The following is a 20,833-nucleotide window of genomic DNA, read 5'->3' as shown; positions in this document are numbered from 1 at the left end:
TTGGTTTTGGCAAAACCGCCCTTGCGTGTTTTGGTTTTAGATTTGGATCCTGATTTTTTTATGCTAAAATCAATATTTGTGCTTTTTTTCTCCCTACATTATGATTAACCTCAATAATACTAATTTTAAAGTAATTTGCAGTCAATTGTGACCACCTCTCAGGTCACAATATTACTTTCATACACTTTCAAACAAAACCTGCAGAGACGTGGCTGGATGCTAAGCGACAGAGCAATGACTCAAACACACAGCAGTTCCTAGCACATCTAGGAAACATTGCCAAACAGCGGTGGCAGAAAAGAAAAGTGGTGCAAGATGGAATTGTCCTTGGATCAAGAAATCAGTTACGGTTCATTTGATCGCTCCACCCGTTCCTTGGATAACTGTGGTAATTCTACAGCTAATACATGGCAACGAGCGTTGACCCCCCCGGATGCGTGCTTTCATCAGACCCAGACCAATCCACGGTGCCAGACAATGCACTAAAAAGAGTCATTGTATTTCACAGCAAAAAGTAAGTTCATCACTGAGCTTCGAATCAGCCCCAATTCACAAGAAATTATAATATAGTTAGGTACCTTTGACGTAAAGTGCAGATTACGAACACTTTGTGCAATACTGGTGAAACAGCAGCTAAGTGGAAGGTAATACATATACACGTCTATTTAGACATCCATGCTTACATTACTTCTGTAAGCAACGTTGTTCTTTGTTAATATAACTGTTGTCTTTATACCATTGGATGTTGATAATTAATAGTAGGTTGAGGTGGACTGGCAGCAGAGGTGGCACTAATTCTGATCAATTCTTTTACAGTAGACAAGACCAGATGTCAAAATGTTGTGCTGAGTCATCTGCATCATCAATGGGTGTCTAAGATTTTGCAAAGCACACAACAGTATATAGGACATATAGGTAACATTGGCACACAGCGGTAGCTGAAAGGAAAAGTGGTGCAAGATGAAATTGTCCTTGGGCCATTCCACCCGCCCTTATGTTGGATATTAAAAAGGACATGCACACTTTAACAAACCAAGCACTTCAGCGACAAGGAGTACCACTTTTGAAGTTGATGTGCTTGGTTTGTTTGGGCCCCCACAAAACAAGCTAACAATGGGCTTAAGGCACCTAAGGTAACAGTGCTGTTAATGAACTCTACTATGGCAAGATGTTGTCATCATCCTCAGCCTCATCCTCACCCTCATCAGTGTGTACATCATCCTCACACATTATTAATTCATCACCACTGGAATCCACCATTACAGAAGTCTCAGTATTTTGATGTAATTTGCGGGAAAGGACTTCCTCGTGAAAATTGAAGTTCATTTTTATGAACATCATCTTTTCCACATTTTGAGGAAGTAGCCTCCTACGCCGATTGCTGACATGGTTCACGGCTGTGCTGAAAGCTCTTTTCACAGACAGCATCTCCTGCATGCCCCTGTCATTTTTTAAAAAGCTCTGCACCACCAAGTATATGGTGTGAGCAAAACAGGGAATGTGATGGAATTCACCCAGCTGTAATGCTCTCACAATATTGGTGGGGTTATAAGAAATGACATATCCTGAGGAGAATCTAAGCGGGATAAGCCATGTTGCAATGACATCCATTAGTTGTTGTAACAGATTGTCAGCTGTATGCCTCTTAGTGAAGCTGGTGATACATAGAGTAGCCTGCCTCTGAAAAATGTGACGTACTTAGGTACATGCTGCTGCTGTTCCTGCTGGTGAAGGTGAATCACCAACCCAGTGAGCTGTCACAGTCATATAATCTTTAGTTTGCCCAGTTCCACTTGTCCACATATCTGTGGTTAAGTGTACAGTGGGTAGAATGTAGCCCAATAGTTACACCTTTACTAACCTTCTGGTAGAGGTGAATAGCTTTTCTAGTAAAATTGTGTCGTGATGGAATTTGGTAACAGGGACACAAGACCTCAAGTAATTGTCCAAAACCAGCTGCATTAATAGTGGATATTGGACGCAGATCTAATACTAGCATAATCGCCATGGCGTCTGTGATCCGCTTTGCGACTGGGTGACAGCTTTCATACTTGCTTCCTCTTGCAAAGGATTGTTTAACAGTTAATTGTTGTAAACTACTAATAGTCTTCTTCTTGGTCTGCTTCTGGGATGGAGATTCGCCACCAGCAGCAGCAGTGGGACTAATGCTTAAGAAATCTTCTAAGGAATCCAAGATAGTGGAGGAGTCATCTAGCCTTAGCAACTTGGATGCAGGACTAACTCCGATCACTACTGAGGATATTGATGAGGACGGTGTTGTGGGTGTAGATTGCAGGTGTTGGGATCTAGCTGAGAGAAGGGACCTAGCTGATGCTGGACTGCTTGTTGTTATTTTTTTAGCATAAGTTTCCGATTTTCCCAACAGCTTGCCATGAACTCGCTTCAAATGGCGTATCATGGATGAGGTTAATAGATGGTTATGGTCCCTACCTCTACTGACTGTGGCTTTACAAACGCTACAAATGGCTAGACAACTGTTGTCAGGATTTGGGTAAAAATAATTGCACACAAAAGAGGTGGATTTTTTGGTCTTATGCCCAGGCATGACAATGGCCTTTTTCTTATCACGTGCAAGAACTGCTTCCACTGGTGCAGGACTTACACAAACAACATTATCCTCATCAACATCCTCATTAGCGCCCTCGTCAGCTACACAAATATCCCCCTTATCCTGTTGCAATTCCAAAGTGGCATTTTCAATTTGTGTATCACCAGCTACAATTGGGCTGTTCATGCACACATCTTCAAAAATGCTGAAAGGAGTCTTGTTTATGGGTACACTATCAGACAGGTCAGGATTACACATGGCACTCATGGATAGACTCTCGTCAGGGATTTGTGTCATTTCTGAATCAGAACATAGATTTTCCTCTCATGCCTTACTGTTTTCTTCCAGCTCAGCTTTTACACGTAAAAGTATTTGGACACCACTTTTTGAGTCCGAATGACAAGGTCTTGCTTGGTCATAACTGACCTTACAAGAAGATGCCTCAGTGACAGTTGCAGAACTAGCACTCATAGGGAAAGGCGAAGGCCTCATTCTTTTCTTGCCACTGTGCGTGTAGAATGGCATGTTGGCAGTTTTATTTTTTTCTGCAGATAACTTTGCCTGGATTACAGGTCTTTTTTTCTTGACCAAGGTAAAAGGTGTTTTTTTACATTTTTGTTTCCCTGATTTAAAAACACGATGCTCTTTAACATGGGCTTTAGCAGATGATGTAGAGGGATTACTATCATCATGACTGGTGTCAGCAGCTGCTTGGTGCTCCTGGTATTCTGTGTACTGCTGTGAATCCATTTTGATAACACAGTACAATGTGACTGCAGATTTAGAAGACCAAGCCTACCAGACCTATTATTTCTATTTCAGCAATGGCTATTAGCAATAGAGCAATGGAGCTCTCCTAAATGTAACTGGAGACTTTGAAGAACACTGCTAACCCTCCTCTTTCTTTTCTACCTATGACGCTGCCCAACTGCACTAGAGACTACCAAGAACTGTGCTACCCCTTCTGTGTCCCTCTGTGAAATGGTGCAAGATCACCGTGGAGGGCAGTACTTATAGAATCTAAAGCTCGCGAGATCCAAGATCCGACGATAACGATTACATTTTGCCTCAATTTCAATTACGAGGGCGTGCGAAAGTACCGAGACGGCTCGGTACTCGGATCTGCTAAGTTCAGTTGTGTTCTGTTCTCAGGGAACCGAGCCTGAGCATCTCTACTTACAACCTATGGGCCTTTTAAAAATGGATATTTTGGAAAGTCCATATCTCTGAATGACCATTGCTGGACTCTCACTTTCAGTGACAGCCTTGTTGTCCAGTCCATTTCATTCATTTCCTGGCCCTATATATAGCAATCAAACTGAGAATTGTGGTTCTAATGTGGAATATGTGGAATCATGTAACATCACAACTCTGTTCCCCCAGCACCTACTTCCCAGGTTCTCTACCTGGCTGTTTTTACTTGCCACCTGGCTCTTGGAGCGCAAGAGAGTCCTATTATAAGGACAAACCATTGTTTCGCCTATTAGAACAAGCAGTGTGTGTTAGAACAGTCCTGGCAGGTGTGGGCAATAATCTCCAACTTTTTTAATTATAATTGCAAAGTATTAAACTACCCCCACCTGGCTACTTCTTAATGCCAACAAGCTGGCAAAATGTTTGCACAATATAACATCAGTAGGAAATCCCTAATAATAGGCACATTGGATCCATAAATATCATAATTAGCACCAAACCCTGGGCAGGGATATCATGAAGGGATCATACCCAAAACTTTTTCTGGGATGGCTCTGACATGTCTGTGATGGAGAACTGGGGACAAGAAGAAAACTAATAACACTGATTAACTTTTTTCCTATTTATATTCACTAACTGGAACACCCTCACACTGTCAACTGTAAATAAAATGTCACACATCCTACAATCATCTTACCTAACTTTCTGTCTATCTGCTTCTATTAGCTTATGATATATCTCCTAATCCAGGTCCCCCCACATTCCCCATACAAGTATATCAGAACGCTACCGAAATCCAGCAAACCTCAAACACATCACCTGTCTCCTGTCTCTTGTCCTGTCCTGTCACCTGTCCTTTAAGTGTGCCCTATGGAATGCAAAATTCTGTTTGTACGAACTTAACTCCATACACAACCTCTTCCTCTCAAACAACCTCATCTTTCTGCCTATAACAAAAACAAGGCTTACGCAATTAGATACTCCCTCACCTGCATCACTTTCACATGGTGGCCTCCATTTTACCCACGCCTCCAGACCTGGAAGCAGGCAAGGAGGTGAGGTTGAATTATTTCTCTACCCACAGTGCACATTCACCGTTCAATCAAATGTCCCATCACTTAAGTTCACATCTTTTGAAGTACTTGCTATTTGGATTTTTAAACTATTTTCTATGCGTCTTAATCCCTGGACCATACCAACAATTTCTTGAACATTTATCTGCATGGCTCTCTCACTTCTTATCTTCTGATAGCCCCACTATCATAATGGGTGATTTCAACATCCCCATTGATAATCCCTATTCCACTTGTGCTTCCAAACTATTCTCTCTAGCTTTCATGGTGCAATAAATCTACACAAAATCACCAAAAACTTTCTAGCAAACCAGAATGTCAGTGCTGTATATCTCGAACCTCTAATGATTTCCTCACATATACTGCTATCTATCACTTATATCATAATGCTCTGGACACTGCAAAGCAAACATACTTCCATTCGCTCATCTCTGCTCAGGCTTTGAACCAGAAATTACGTTTTAACACATTTAAATATCTTCTTAACCCTCCAAGCCCTAACCCTCCGGCTACTATCAGTGCCCAAGATCTTGCTTCCTACTTCATGGACAAGATTGATAAGATACAACATAAAATGGAATCATCTTCCTCGACAAACAACCAGCTCAATTCATTCCCAGTGAACTCTACTACCCTTTCTTTATTTGATCCCACAAGGATGAAGCACCTACTTTCTTCTTTCTTCCTACTCTGCCACCTGTCTACTTGATCCTATATCCTCGCAAATTGGTAGAACTCTGTCTCTTGCGCTTATTTCACCCCTGACTAAACTCTCTCTCTCTATCTATCTTTCAATCATTATTCAAGAAGGCAGTGATTAATCCTGTTCCGAAAAAAACTCAATTCTGACCCAAACTCTCTCTCAAATAGCTTTCCCATATCACAGCTCCCATGCGTCTACAAGCTTCTCAAGAGAATTGCCTCAGACAACCTATTGGATCCTCTTAAGTCAGGCTTTTGTTTTCAACACTCCACAGAGACTGCATTGACTAAAGTTCTCAATGAGATGATCATGGCTAAATCTCAAGGCCATTACTCACTTCTAATTCTCCTTGTTCTCTGTGCTGCATTTGACATCACTGACCACTTTCTTCTCATACAAACACTAAAATCCCCAGGTCTTGAAGACACTATCCTATAGGCTCAATCCTTGGTACTCTAGTCTTTTTTATCTATACAACTTGTCTTGGAAAACTAATAAGCTCCTTTGGAATTCGCCATCTCTATGCGAATGATACACAAATTTATTTATGCTCTCCTGATCTCTCACCATCTGTGTTGGCCCATGTTATTGACTGTCTTATTGCCATTTCATCTTGGATATCCTTTCGCCAACACAAACTCAATCTTTCAAAAACAGAGTTAATAATATTCCCACCTGCCAACAGATGTTACCTACCTGACATTTCTATTTCTTTTGACAACATAACAATAAATCAAACCCGACAATCTTGTTGACTCAGCACTATCCTTTGGTCCCCACATCGACTCTATATCTAAATCATGTTACATACATCTAAGAAATATTTCCAGAATACGCACATAGCTCACACAAGACACTAAAAAAATCTATTGCAATTCCCTCCTTAATGTTCTTCCCTGAGACAACCTCTCACCCTCACAATCTATTTTGCACGCAGCGGCTAGATTGATTTTCCTTGCAAATCGTTCTTCCTCTGCTGATCCACCCTGTCAGTCTCTATATTAGTTGCCTGTTTTTCACTGAATCAAATATAAAATATTTCTACTAACATACAATGCCATCAACAAAGCTGCACCAACATACATCTACTCACTTGTCTCAAAATATCTCCCAACTTGACACATCTGTTCTGCACAAGATCCGCATCTTTCTTGTGCATTTATTATCTGCTCCCATTCCCAGTTACAGGACTTTTCTCGGGCTGCACCCACGTTGTGGAATACTCTCCCTTGCACAATAAGACTCTGCTCTAGTCTTCAAACTTTCAAGTGCTCTCTTCAGGCAAGTTTACAATATTCCTCAACCACTCTAAACCTCCCTAGGTTATATTATCACCCTTTACTCTGTTCACACAAAACAACAAACCTTTGACCAACCTTGCTGTTTGACTGATCATGTAGCACACTAAACACTTTTTACCTTTGTAATCTGACTGGACCAATATGTAATATGTAACACTTAACCTCATGAATCAAACTCCCATTGTCCCATAGATTGCAAGTTTGTGAGCAGGGCCCTCTTACCTCTTAGTCTGTATTACCCAGTATTGTTTTATTACTGTGTTTGTTTCCAATTGGAAAGCGCTATGGAGTTTGCTGGTGCTATATAAATAAATGAGGATGATAATGATGATAATGCAGAGACAATGGGGCATAAGATTGTGGAGCAGCATTGCACAGGTGTGATTAACATCTTGGTGGATTTTGTGCTTTAATCCCATTGTTATATCTACAATTTAAAGAGGGGCATATATAAAAACTGCAAAGGGGATGGGTGTACAGGTTGGCACATAATGGAAAACTGTGGGAGGAACAAACTTTGGATGAAATTGACTCAAACATGGTCAATTAATGTTTGGTTTGATGTATTGTGTGAATGGGGTCCAAAGTTAGCCTGAATTTTATTGATATGACCAGGCCACACTGCAACGCACTTTTAGTGTGCTTTTTATGTCTACATAATTTTGCAACTATTAAAAATAAGATGCATTTCCTCTGTTTATAGGAAGAGAAACAGCATGACAGACAGACACACAGGGCTTAATGTAGAGTCAAACGCAAGTCCAACTGAACAGTGCTCAAAGCACTTCTAGCAAAGGATCCGTTTGCATTAAGACTGAGATGGATCTCCCTCTGCGCTTAGAGAGGTGGAACAGGGAAGGTAGTGGGCGAGCCTAGCAGTGTAAAGGCATTCACACACTTTACATGTTATGTTGAGTTGAAAGCAGCCACAGATAGGTCTCTAAGAGACGTATCTTGCGGGTGCTTTCTGCTGGTGCAACAGACCTTGCAGTATTAAAAAAGTTATTACATTTAAATAAAATTTGTGCACTCCCTCCCAAACAACTTAACCAACCATAGTGCTGTTTTTTTTTCTTATATTCATTTATTTATTCAGTAATCTGCTTTACAGGGCTGCTGTGACTGACACACTTAACTGAATCATGCACATCGGCCATAAGGCAGATAAAGAGGTGTGTTTGTGCAATTTGCATAGTATTGCACAGATCTAAAGATCTGTTTGACTTTGAATACTGTGTGCATTACAGGATGCATTTTACACTTACGAGTTAAGTGTAAATTGCGTCCAACTCTAAATCAGGCTCATATTGTTTGTTATGACTTCACACAGACGTCTATGCAATGTTAAAATATGGTATTCAATATTGAAGAAAGTGACCTTTTGTCAACCTATGGGAAAGCAGAGGTTAAACCCAATGTTGATGTTGCCCTCTGAGACTCATTATTACTAATACAGTCAATGCCATTATAATAAATAACACAGAAACCATATTAGTCAAAATGACACACCTGATCACTATGGAAAACTGAATGTCAACTGAGCAACACTGATATTATCAGAAACTCAAAACGGCAAAAAGTCATTTAAAATTGCTTGACATAAATAAAGATTGTTTTAAAAAAATACCTAAAAAGCTCATTGCAAACATGTCAAAAATGCACAACAAAAGTATTTTATAGAAGTATACAAACCACATGCGTAGACTGTATTAAACTGCATCTACACATGAATGAGACCTAACAAGGCAGAATATTTGGATGTGATTAATTTATCACAGGTGTTTTAGTCATTAAGCGATGCTGTCATGTTGATTGCCACTCCTGGCATTGATATATATATATATATACAAGTTAACCCGTGCATGATACTCATGCATTCTAGTCAAATCAAGCTACTTAAGGTGTTAAAAAGGTTCTTGTCATGCATTTGGGCCTAGCCCAGGCCTCCTCAGGGGAAGAGCGTTACTTCCCGACGCAAGCGCCCTTTTTTAACGTGGTTTTGTCCACATGTCACCACCTCATCATTTTTCTCCATCACCTCATCCTTCATCTTCATCGCCACATCCTTCATCAAGCTACTTAAGGTGTTAAAAACTCCCCACTGTCACCCCCGGCAACCACCAACCACTCCCAACTGTCACTTCTCCTTCAAGAAATATATAGGTCAGTGTATAACTCTGCCCAGCAGGTGGCGCTGCAGCTTGGTTTTTTTTTCCCACACATGCCACTAGGCATTTATATAGTAGATATATATATATATATCGATCAGCCACAACATTAAAAGCACCTGCCTAATATTGTTGAGGACCCCCTTGTGCCGCCAAGTCAGTTCTGACCCGTCGAGGCATGGACTCGACAAGACCTCTGAAGGTGATCCTGTGGTATCTGGCACAAAGACATCAGCAGCATATTCGTTAAGTCCCATAAGTTGTGATGTGGGGCCTCCATGGCTCTGACTTATTTTTCCATCACATCCTACAGATGCTCGATCGGATTAAGGTCTGGGGAATTTGGAGGCCAAGACGACTGTTTGTCATGTTCCTCAAACCATTCCTGAACCATATTTGCAGTGTGGCAGGGTGCTTATCACTGCATACCGTGCACACCCCACAAGACCTGCTGATTTGAAGATGCTCTGACTTAGTCGCCTAGCTATCACAATGTGGACATTGTTAAAGTTGCCTGCCTATTTTTCCTGATTCTAACACATCAGCTTCAAGAAGTGACTGTTCACTTGCTGCCTAATATATCCCAACCCGTGACAGGAGCCATTATAACAAGATAATCAATATCATTCACTTCATCATCATTTATTTCTATAGCACCAGTAAATTCCATAGTGCTTTACAATTGGGAACAAACACAGTAAAAAAACAATACTGGGTAATACAGACGGACAGAGAGGTAGGACTCACTTGTCAGTGGTTTTAATGTTGCAGATGATCAGTATGTGTATATATATATATATATATATATATATATATATATATATATATATATAATTACCGATCATCCACAACATTAATATATATATATATATATATATATATATATATATATATATATATATACTGTAAAAGTTGTTAGAAAAAAAGAAATTAGCAAAATCTCTGTGCAACGGGCACGGATGGAGTATTGTGGCAGAACTGACCTTTTAACAGAGGTGCAAAATTCCTGCTACACAATCTTCCACTTCTACTTTTGCCATTCTACACTGTGTTTGTAAATGTACATTTTGCAGAGTTTATAGTCTATGAATTAAGCTGGGACGACAAAGCTCAATCAATCCTGCTGTTTGGTGTGGTTGGGGTAGGACTGGGAACATTCAAGACTAAATTGTGCCAATGAAATGTGCAAAACATTGTATAATAAATGGGAAAAAGTAGAATAAAGCAAATATTTTGTGAAACAGATTTTAAAACTGCAGTCATTTCTACCTACAATAATTTATTTTAAAACTCAGCTACTTATTACACTACATTCCACTTATTACTGCACTGAAACAAAAACTTCCATAAGAAAAACCAGTGAAGAATGCAGGCGCTGGAATAACTTGGCTGTGCGTTAATTACAGGCATTTCATGCATGCAACAACAAAACCAATATACTTTCTTATATTTTCAGCTGTATGCTTGCAGGGGTTAAATACATACAGCGCTTCTCTTGGCTCATACTGGGGTTACAAAAGATAGTGAAGAGCGAGGGGAGAGACCCGCTGATTTGAGAAGCCAAGCTCCCTGTATTTATCCAAGCTGTGTGTCAGAGGGGTAGCCCTGCTGCTTTCACACACTGTCTGACTGCAGCCTGTCAGCAGATCTCCGGGTTACAGACTGCACAGGCTCAAGGGACAGCAGCCAAGGAGAGAGGCCGTCTAGCCGCAGATCCAGATGTGGGGGCCACTGAACGCCAGCACTGCCTGAAAAGCCTTTCAGACTAAACAATTGTGACTTGGCTGTGAGAAGCAGGACAGCTCCAGCTGCAGCCTCCCCCTCGTGTCCCTTTAATTGGGCTGGCAGGCGCTGGGGCGCACTCAGAGAGGGGAAATCTCCCCATGGGACTGCAGAGTTTTGGCAAAGCTCCCGCCCGGCTACCTTAAAGAAAGAAAAAGAAAAGAAAGGAGGAGGGGGAAAAATTGGGAACACGCTGCCGAGGTGTTTACTGCTGAATCCAGCTGGGCCTGCTCTTATTTCCCAAATTCTGCCCTCTGCCCCTAGCTGCATATAAGTTGAAAGCCCAAGAGAGGAAGATTTGTTATTGGGCTGATCTCTGAAGAGGGAGACTGATTTTGTGCCATCAACAGCTGTTTGTGACCTAGAGCAAATACAGTACTTCCTCCTCAAGACTTCATATTTCCATGAATGTATACAGTGCTTTACAGTGCAATTCCACAGATATTACTTTGAAAATCACAGATAATGTAGGGTAACCTATTGGGGATGAAAACTGAAAATGGGAAGGTCTAAAAAAATATGTATTTAAGCTCATTTTCAATGGGACAGGATCAATTTAACGATTTTAGGTTTAAAAAAAATCTATTTTTATTCTATTTTTTAAAAGTATACTTTTTATTTCATTTTCTCAGATAGGAATTTCAAGTAAAATCTCTACATGACTTACTAGATATAACCCAATATGTACTTATATTTAGAATCTGAATCTCAGACTGTACCTGATAAGTTTTATAATGATTAAAAAAAACTTGCAGCTTTCTCATATCCTGTGCCATTGTATACTGCTGCCTGATAACTGCTTTGTGATGTTATTAATAGTAGAGAAGTACCAAAACCATGTTTTAGGATTCTGTTACAGAGGTCTCTAAAGACACCACAACCTGGGCTCTGTCAAATCATAAAATATTATAATTGTCACTTTCCAGAGCTAAAATAAAGATATGTCCCACAAGCCAAAAATATAGAGATGTCAGGGATTGTATTTAGCAGGTCAAATCTGAATTTTGATAAAACCTTTAGGGTTTGAATGAATCCTGGACCAAACATTGGATTTGATTCATCCCTCTTTATGACCATATGCTACTGTATGATACAAGAATTGAAAAGGTGAATTAAACAGTGAGAAAGTTTTTTACTAGATGCCAGAAAAACTCAATTACACCACTGAATGCTGCTGTTACTGAACAAAAAATATAACAACAAGAATCTCCCTATTAAAAATAGTAACTAAAAAAGGTGTTACTATTAAAAAGACAGAAATGTAAAACAGATTATATTGGATAAACTGCCCTTTGTGCCCTTTGTGTTTGCATTCATTTACAAACAAGTTAAACTATCAAAATCTGTACTGGTACTCACAAATTTTTCGTTTGCTAGTAGCTACAAAAGCCTTCTAAAACTGCATTACTAAATGTTGTTAAATGTTACTAAACAGTTCCTTCCCAAGGATTGCTCCATGTACCCATTTTTGCCAGGGGTGTTGCATGTGAAAGGGAGGACCAATCAGAAGTGGCAGAATAATTGGTCTTCCTGCTCACAAGCCCACTCTGCGACCATTTTAAATAGATAGGTGAGCTTAAATGTTGTGCTAGCTAGGTGGTAATGTAGCTTTAAGCAGAATTTCAGTTCTCTGAACCCTTTTTACCACACAGTAGATTAAGTAATTTAGCCATTTTTGACCCCCACCGAAAATACACACTGACTTTGTTGCAAGTGATCTGTTGTCAGGTGTGTAACAACCACTGTGCATTTCAAAACTGATTTTGTTACTGCTTTGTAATTGCTATCTGGTTTGTAAATCATTGTGTATAGAATATATGTTTTCTTTCAGTAGGAATTAATTATATGTTGTTGCTCTATTCAATATATTCTAAGGGCACATTAAAACTTGGATGGATGCAATAACCCCAGTGGTCAACTTTAAGGTATTATTTAAGAAAAAAGGACTACTTGTTGATTGAAACTGTGTAACAGTGTTTTGTTTTACAGAACAGTCTGTTTGCAAATGGGACTAGGATCAGAAATATTTCTCACTTTTTGACTGAAGCACCCAACTTTCGACAGCTTGCTGACTTCTCTATGGGTTATGGAAAAAAATGCTCTGGCATGCCAAGATATCAAACATTACATGCCATAATAAATCACTTCTTTGCTCTCTAAATATGTCAAAATTGTGGTTGCTCCCAAAAGGTTTACAATCCAACAATGTAGTTATCTTCCACAACCGCTTACAGCTACACCTTGAATTTAACAAATTTCAACACTCCTTCAAAATAATTATTAAAACCTGACACTACACTAGTTTGCCAATGTCTGTAAAGGGTTTTGTTTTTCTCTCAAAGCCTAGGCAGTTATAAGTAGGATCACAAGCTGTGACAGGAGAGCTGCATTCGACACACTTGGCAGTGCAGAGGTTAATTAGAGATCTGCTGAACACTGGTGTCAGGACTTTGGGAGCAGAGATCAGTGGAAGGTTTTCTGTTGCAGTGAAAGCTGAGGCCTCACTGGACAGCCTCCCTTTGTTTGTTTTCTTGAGATTGGGAGGTCTGAATTCTTTCTCAATGCCGTAGCAGTTTTTGGTGTTTTTTAAGAGTGGTGGCCAGAAACTACAGGTACTTCCTAGAAAACGGAGGGTGCATCTCTGAAGCTACAATTAGAGAAAATGGCAGGTCAAAGGTGGAAAATCAAACACATGAACAAGCAGTTTGTGATTTTGGGCAAGTTTTCTACTCTTAGTTTTTTTTAATTTATTTTTTAAAAAAAAATTAAATGAAGAAGAGGCTTTTCTTTAATTCCAAGCATAAAATAAATAGCCGCACTTTTTTTCTGGTTGAGTCTTTGGCAGTGTTAATAATTCCCCCCCCACCCCCGAAAAAAAATCCTCCAATAAAAGGAAAACATGGAAAGAAAAACAAACTATTAGAAAATCGAGGAGGGAGGAAATGTTATTTAAAAGGTAACCAGACCGCATCATTTTCCAGCGGTATTATATTCTCCCCTCAGTATCCAAAATATATACGGGCTCCACGCCAAGAATGTAAAAAAAAAAAACACCACGGCATAGACACAACATCTGGACAGAGGCAGAACAAAACCCCCATTTATCACACTTAATCCTGCAATGAAACAGTCAACAGTTTACTTCTGTTTTGCTAATTTAGCTTCTTTCATGCTATAAGGTGGAAAACCCAGAGGAGAGGCTCACAGGCCAGGTCACTTATACAGCTTCTTAATATGGAATGTTCTGCTTTTTCTAGTCTTTGAAAACATTTTTTTTTTGTCTTTATATTTGCCATGAGCAGAAATTTTAGCGACTTTTATATTTGATCTGTTTGCCTACGGCAGTAGTGACGCGTTCCATTGCTTATACAGCGATCCAATGGTCGGTCGCCTGCTGCTTAAAAAGTTTCTTAAAAACACTTTCACAATTCAGTGTAGCATATTAGAAAATGCATTTGTTATACTTTTTCTACGATGAAATTCAATGTAAAGCAAAGAAGCTTTGATCAGTACTCATTTCAGTATGACAACATTTAAGGAAAATACAATCACAACATTTTCATTTAGTTTACAAACTTAGGGGTCAATTTAGCAAAAGGAGATAAGCCCTAAATTTAGATTTAAGGATTCGCTCCATTTGCCAAAGCTCCCAGCCGGTGAAGACTATTGCAGATGGTAGCCGTCTCCAGGGACCTATTTACCAAGGACAGTGGCAGTGCATCACTGTCCTCCAATTGCTATAGCCAGAATGGCATTAGCTGGGGGTGCCCACAGGACAAAAATGTGTAATCATTAAAATAAAGGGGCCTATTTGTTAATTAACATCATTCCGATGGCAGATGATTTTTTTGAATGAATTACCGGTAATTAAAAAATCATCCCAAAATAGAGCTTCTGATAGGAGGCTGTCCCGGCGATGATTTTACTTACTTCTTAGGGCAGAGCAGGTAAGCTGTTGTGAGAGATCCGAAGTTGCCTCTAACGCAATGTTCTCGTCATAGGTTTCAACAGCTAACATCATCAGGCAAGTTCTAAAAAACTAGGTTGCCCAGACCGCAGTCCCCTTTGACTATTATGGGGACTGCAGTTAATGCAGTAATTTGCCTAGTGCTATCTCAGATATCTCTTGCGTTTGACTTTCCTTAAATTTTACTTAAAAATGCCTATGTGATGTTAAATACTTTCTTTAAATACTTTTTTGACACGTTAAATACTTTAGTGTCAAAAAAGACAAAAGTATTATAGGAGTGTTACCTTTATTGGCTAACCAAAAAAAATATTATTATATTTGGTTAGCCAATAAAGGTATCACTCCTATAATACTTTTGTCGTTTTTGACATGAAAGTATCACATAGATTTTTCTGGCTAACATGATACTGCAATAATAATCTTTTAAAAAATATTTTTTTTGCTAAACAACTTAAAAATGCCTAAACCTTGCGGAAAAAACAGTTTCCGCATGGTTTAGGGATTCATTAATAGGCCTTAAGGTATTATTTATCTATCTTTCCAAGTGAAAAAAAAATTGACTTCACTGGCCTGGCAAGTTCGTTATTACCACTGTGTCTCTCAGCTGCCCCGATGACATTTTTTGTTAAATTGTCTGATAAAAGGGAAGAAGTCCTCTGTGGAGCTGGAGGTGGATGAGTGATCTAAGATCAGGACACGGGTTGCTAAGAGCTCTATTTGTGTAAGAACTAAAGAGAACTCATAAAAACTAATATATAGATGATATTTGGTCCTCACTCGCCTAAAAGCCATATATCCTGATTCCTCCAATCTATGCTGGAGGTCCTGAGGACAAGAGAGCTCATTCCATCATATTTGTTGGTCCTGCCCCAAGATCATGAGATTCTGGCAAAGGGTACATAATCTAATTTATAGAGTCACCTCATTACAGCTTCCCCCCTGCCCTTCTTATTCTCTCCTACACAGACTGGTACCTGATATTGACAAGTACATGATAGTGCTTGTGGGCCTTATACTTAATGCCGCCAAATGTGCAATAGCAGCAAACTGGAAGCAGCCCAAGCCCCTGGCGCTACCTGAAGTGATTAAAAGAATATGGCAGACTTACCGCTGTGAACATATCACAAGCATCAATAATGACCGCCTCAACAAATTTCGAAACATCTGGAACCCATGACTTACCTCTTATGGAGCAAACCAACCCAGACCCTCTTAATGCTGAAACTGATGCTTTTGATTAAGTTATAAACTAAATACTGATAACCTACCATTCACCAAGAAGCCAGACCAGGCTCCCTTCCCCCCTCCTCTTTTCCCCTCGCTAACACACTCTTTTTTTTAACAACTTTCTTATTCATTTTCTATTGACTGATTGTTCTTTGAAACTGTATACTGTTAAAATTTTGAAAAATTTCCTAATAAAATATGTTTAAAAAAAATTAAAAAAAAAAAACCTGATAAAAGATTTTCTGTTGCTGCAGGGTCTTGGTAAATATGAGGAGTTAGAAAAATAGAGCACATTTGTATCTGGAGCAATATTTGTGCAAACTGGACCATAACGGTCAAAGGAAGGAAAAAACATTTCCCTACATTTCTAATTAATATTTAGAAGACACCATCCAACACAGTGGGGTATTTCAGGGCAGGTAAACTAATTGGTGCTTTAGTCACAATGGCAAATTTTGTTTAATGACTTTATATTCAGTTGTCCACAAAGATTAGTGCAAGAGTTGTTCTCTGAGCAGTGAGTGATCATCTATGTGAATATAACTTTTTGGAATAAAAATATTTACCAGGGCTTCAAGTCTGGTACCTCTGTTATAATTAGAATGTCTTCCACACAGCATAGAATGTTCATGAATACAGTTCAACAGGTGATATATTCAATATACAGTTTTTATAGTACATCCAGTGGTCAAAGTGGGCTGGTATATGGTAGTATAGCATACCACCATGTCTCCTACTGCCTTCATTGTAAAACTATATAATTCCATTCACTTCCATTTTCCATGCCACCACTTCTAAATTTCCAGTTCGACCTCTGAATACACCTTTATGTCACATTAGACAAACTTATATTCCAGCTGTTTTCATGATATCACTGTCTTTGTTCTTATAGTAATTTTATTTAAGTTTCAGATTTGATTTCAAAAGATAGAATATAGAGAACAATATTCATAAACGTCAATGGGTTGACTTGGGCATATTTGTAGTAAGTAATACAGGTTGGTTGTAGGTGGTAAATGTACTAGACATTTTATATTCTATCATAATACTAAATAATTAGGAATGATTGTGTTTGAAACATGGAATGTTATTGACACGTGACTCTTTGGAAGATTCCTGTAATCCAAGCAAGCTTATACATCATCCCAAAACCAGATAAAAAGCACACTGTTAGCTAGTCAGTCTAAGAAGTCTGAGAGCCAGGAAACGGACAACTTTTTAGGATAACCATGAGTAATATCAACCAATCTAAAAACATTTAGGGGCCTATTCAATTAGGGTTCCGGTCCGCGGTAACACGCGTTACCGTGGAAAGTGTGCGTTATTGCCGGTATTACGGTACCGCAATAACGCAGATTTTTGTACCCAACCCTATGGGCTGCGAACGAAAATCCACGTTATTGCGGTAACATCGATTAAGTTTGCGGCCCGTTCCGGTGCGATCCCACGGACCGGAATTGTAATTGAATATGCCCCTTTGACTGCTACACTTGTGACCATCATTCATGTGATTCAAGTAATGCAAGGGTAAATGCCAGACTCAATACCAGGGAAAAACAAATCACTAACACAATACCAACACATTATTACTTTGGTGTTCACTTCATATATATTTTAAAACAAAGGATTCTTTAAAATCCATAGAAATATCTCCAATTGATTGACTGCTCCAGTAAGGAAGGGAATACGAGTGCAGTAAAGGCCAGACGTGCTGATAGTACAAGGACAGGTAGGATAATCCTAGACATAAATGCCTGACTGATTGTTATCTCTCAGGTGCTAAGGTTCAACATATTGCAGATTGGGTAGATAGAATGTCGGGAGGAGCAGGGCTAGACCCAGCGCTCTTGGTACACAATGGTACTTAAGTGTGCCACAACATTTTAGTGCTACAAACATTTTTTATTTTTGTTATTATTATTATCATTATTATTAATAATATTAACATTAATTTCTATAACACCAGCATACTCCACAGCTCTTTACAATTGGGAACAAACAAGAGTAATAAAACAAGACTGGGTATTAACAGATAGACAATGAGGTAAGACGGCGCTTAGTGTTTTTCTAGCCCATCTGACACCACCCTATGTTGATAAAAGTGGAGGGTACAGAGAGGTCATTACTTAAATATAATCAATGCAGCAACATATGCAAAAAAAACCATCAGGTTATCAAGTCAGAAACTGAAAAAGTAATTGTTAAGTGAGATCCCAAAAAGTTTTTAAAATATATAAATAGCAATTAAAATTAAAATAAATTATTGCATCGGGACACTAAAAGATGAAAAAAGATAATTGTTTGGAATAGATAAAGAGAAAGCAGACTTATTAGACATGTTCCTGTCATCTGTTCTTACATAGGAAGTAACAATGCAAGAGAACATATTGTGCCGCAATAGCCCATTCACACCAATATTATTAACTTTATTATTAACATTTACTTATATAGAGTCAGCATATTCCATAACGCTTTACTATTGGGAACAAACGCATTATATATTATTGGTCTAACTCAGGAAGAAAAGGCAGTTACTAGATGCATACATGCCCACTTTTAAGAAGTCATGTGACATGGGGTAGGAGGAGGGCGTGGTGACATTATTTCGCGTCACGATAGCCCCGCCCCCACTATAAAAAAGCCGAAATTCACAGCATTGAATGGAGGGGGCAGAGCTTAATGACATGATTAAGCTCCCCCCCTCCATTCACAGCTGTGAATTTCGACACATTTCGGGAGTTTCCTAGTATAGCCATTTACCAATAGGCAAACAAAGGAAATATCATAAATATCTCTTGCGTTAACCAAAGTAATACTCAATACTCTCTTTGGGGACAGCAAACTGGGGGAATTTTTCAAGCTCAGAAAGCTAACACTGTCTGAGGATGACATTATCAGCTGTTATCCATGTCTAAAGTACCAATACCCAGTCTTGGACATTATAGGCACAGTCTTAGGGGAGCAGATGCACAATGAGCAAATCTGAGGGGAGAACCTGCACGTTATCATTCGTCACTTCTTATTATTATAGAGTCTGCGCTTTCTTATATTATAGAGTATTTGCCAGGAGAGGCACTTTCCTGGCATGTGTATAATGATAACTTGCTCATATTCTGAATTCAAGAGCTACCAACACTTCATGTTTTCAGAATTTCTTTAATCAGGCACAGGTGAGTTAATCTATTTTTCTGGGTCGATAATTATCCCGCCTGTTTCTACAGACAGAAATCCTGAAAACATGTTGGTAGCACTTGAGCATTGGCTCTAAGATTGATAACGCACCTGCCAGAGATAGTATACAATGTAAAACAAATCACAGTGCACACCTGTAACTACATTTAGCCCACATAATTTACGTCTGGTGCTAGCAAATGTATCCTCCACAGACCCTCAGTAAAACCTTGCAGATAGATAGCATCCACCTACATGGGCTAAAAGAGCTACATTCAATTATAGATCATTTTTCTTGTATCTATGGATCTAAGTCTGGTAGAAAGCAGATGTGGTCCAAATATTTAAACCAATTAAAGACAACATCAGGCAAATGAACTTAAAATAATATGTAAAATATTTTAAAGAATTCCAGCAGATAAAATCCAGAAATGAATTACTGAAAATAAACAACAGAAAATGAACACAGTTTTTAAAGGACTGGTCATTCCATAGGGATAAGTCAGTTTCTAGGAGGTAGTCAGTTGTAAAATAGATCTTGGCAATGTAGTTCATCATCATCAGCTATCTTTATAGCGTCACTAATTCCACAGCGCTGTACAGAGAACTCACATCAGTCCCTGCCCCACTGGAGCTTACAGTCTAAATTCCCTAATATACACATACACAAACCACAAGAGACTATGGTCAATTTAATAGGAGCTAGTTAACCTACTAGTATGTTTTTGGAGTATGGGAGGAAATCGGAGCACCCGGAGGAAACCCACGCAAACCTGTGGAGAACATACAAAATCCACACAGATAAAGAATCAGGAATCAAACTCATGACACCAATGCTGTGAGGCAGAAGTGCTAACCACTAAGCCACCGCACTGCCCAGTTCATCACCATAATGTGATTTATTTCGATTTTGTAATCATTTTATACAGTTCCACATAGCATGTTGGTATATAAGATAAAAGCACGGGGACAGGGGAAAACATATGTACATGGGTATAAATGTTACATATTCAGATTTGGTAATAAGTTATTGACGGGTGCTTCAGGTTTCATTTTGGCATTGACATTTTCATTGTTTTTATCAGTGATCTTGTAGAACGGGGGTCAGGGAACTTTTTTACCTTTTACCCCAAAATATATTTAGATACGCCGACGTTACCCCCTTGATTTGAAAGGAAGGAAATCATATATTACTAGCAGAATACCCGGCGTTGCCCGGGATTTAAAGAATGTTTATTTACAAAAATCGATCTAAATATTAAACATACATGTAAATATGTTAAAATTGGACCAGTAGAAGGTGAAAAGTGAAAATGTCAAACTGTATTTGAACTGTATATGATGGAACGAACCGATAAACAATTACTTGAAAACAGCTTGATAAACTATATTTCTGGTTTCTTCATTTGGGGCAAATACATAAAAATTTCTTGGTGATCCAACTCTTGAACACACAACGTAAAATTGTGCATGAGAAAAGCAAGGTGATTCCAAGTTGACTCCAGCTACATGTAAAGATTGTCCTTGGGCCTTATTGATAGACATGGCAAAAGCTAAACGAACTGGAAATTGTAGACGCTTAAATTGAAATGGCATATCAGATGGAATGAGAGGTATGCGTGGAATGAAAGCATTGTCACCTTTTGCACAGCCTGTCAAAATAGTTGCTTCAATG

This window comes from Mixophyes fleayi, chromosome 2 (genome assembly GCF_038048845.1).
Source record: "Mixophyes fleayi isolate aMixFle1 chromosome 2, aMixFle1.hap1, whole genome shotgun sequence".
In the NCBI taxonomy this organism is placed as follows: domain Eukaryota; kingdom Metazoa; phylum Chordata; class Amphibia; order Anura; family Limnodynastidae; genus Mixophyes; species Mixophyes fleayi.
This window is presented reverse-complemented; position numbering follows the sequence as displayed.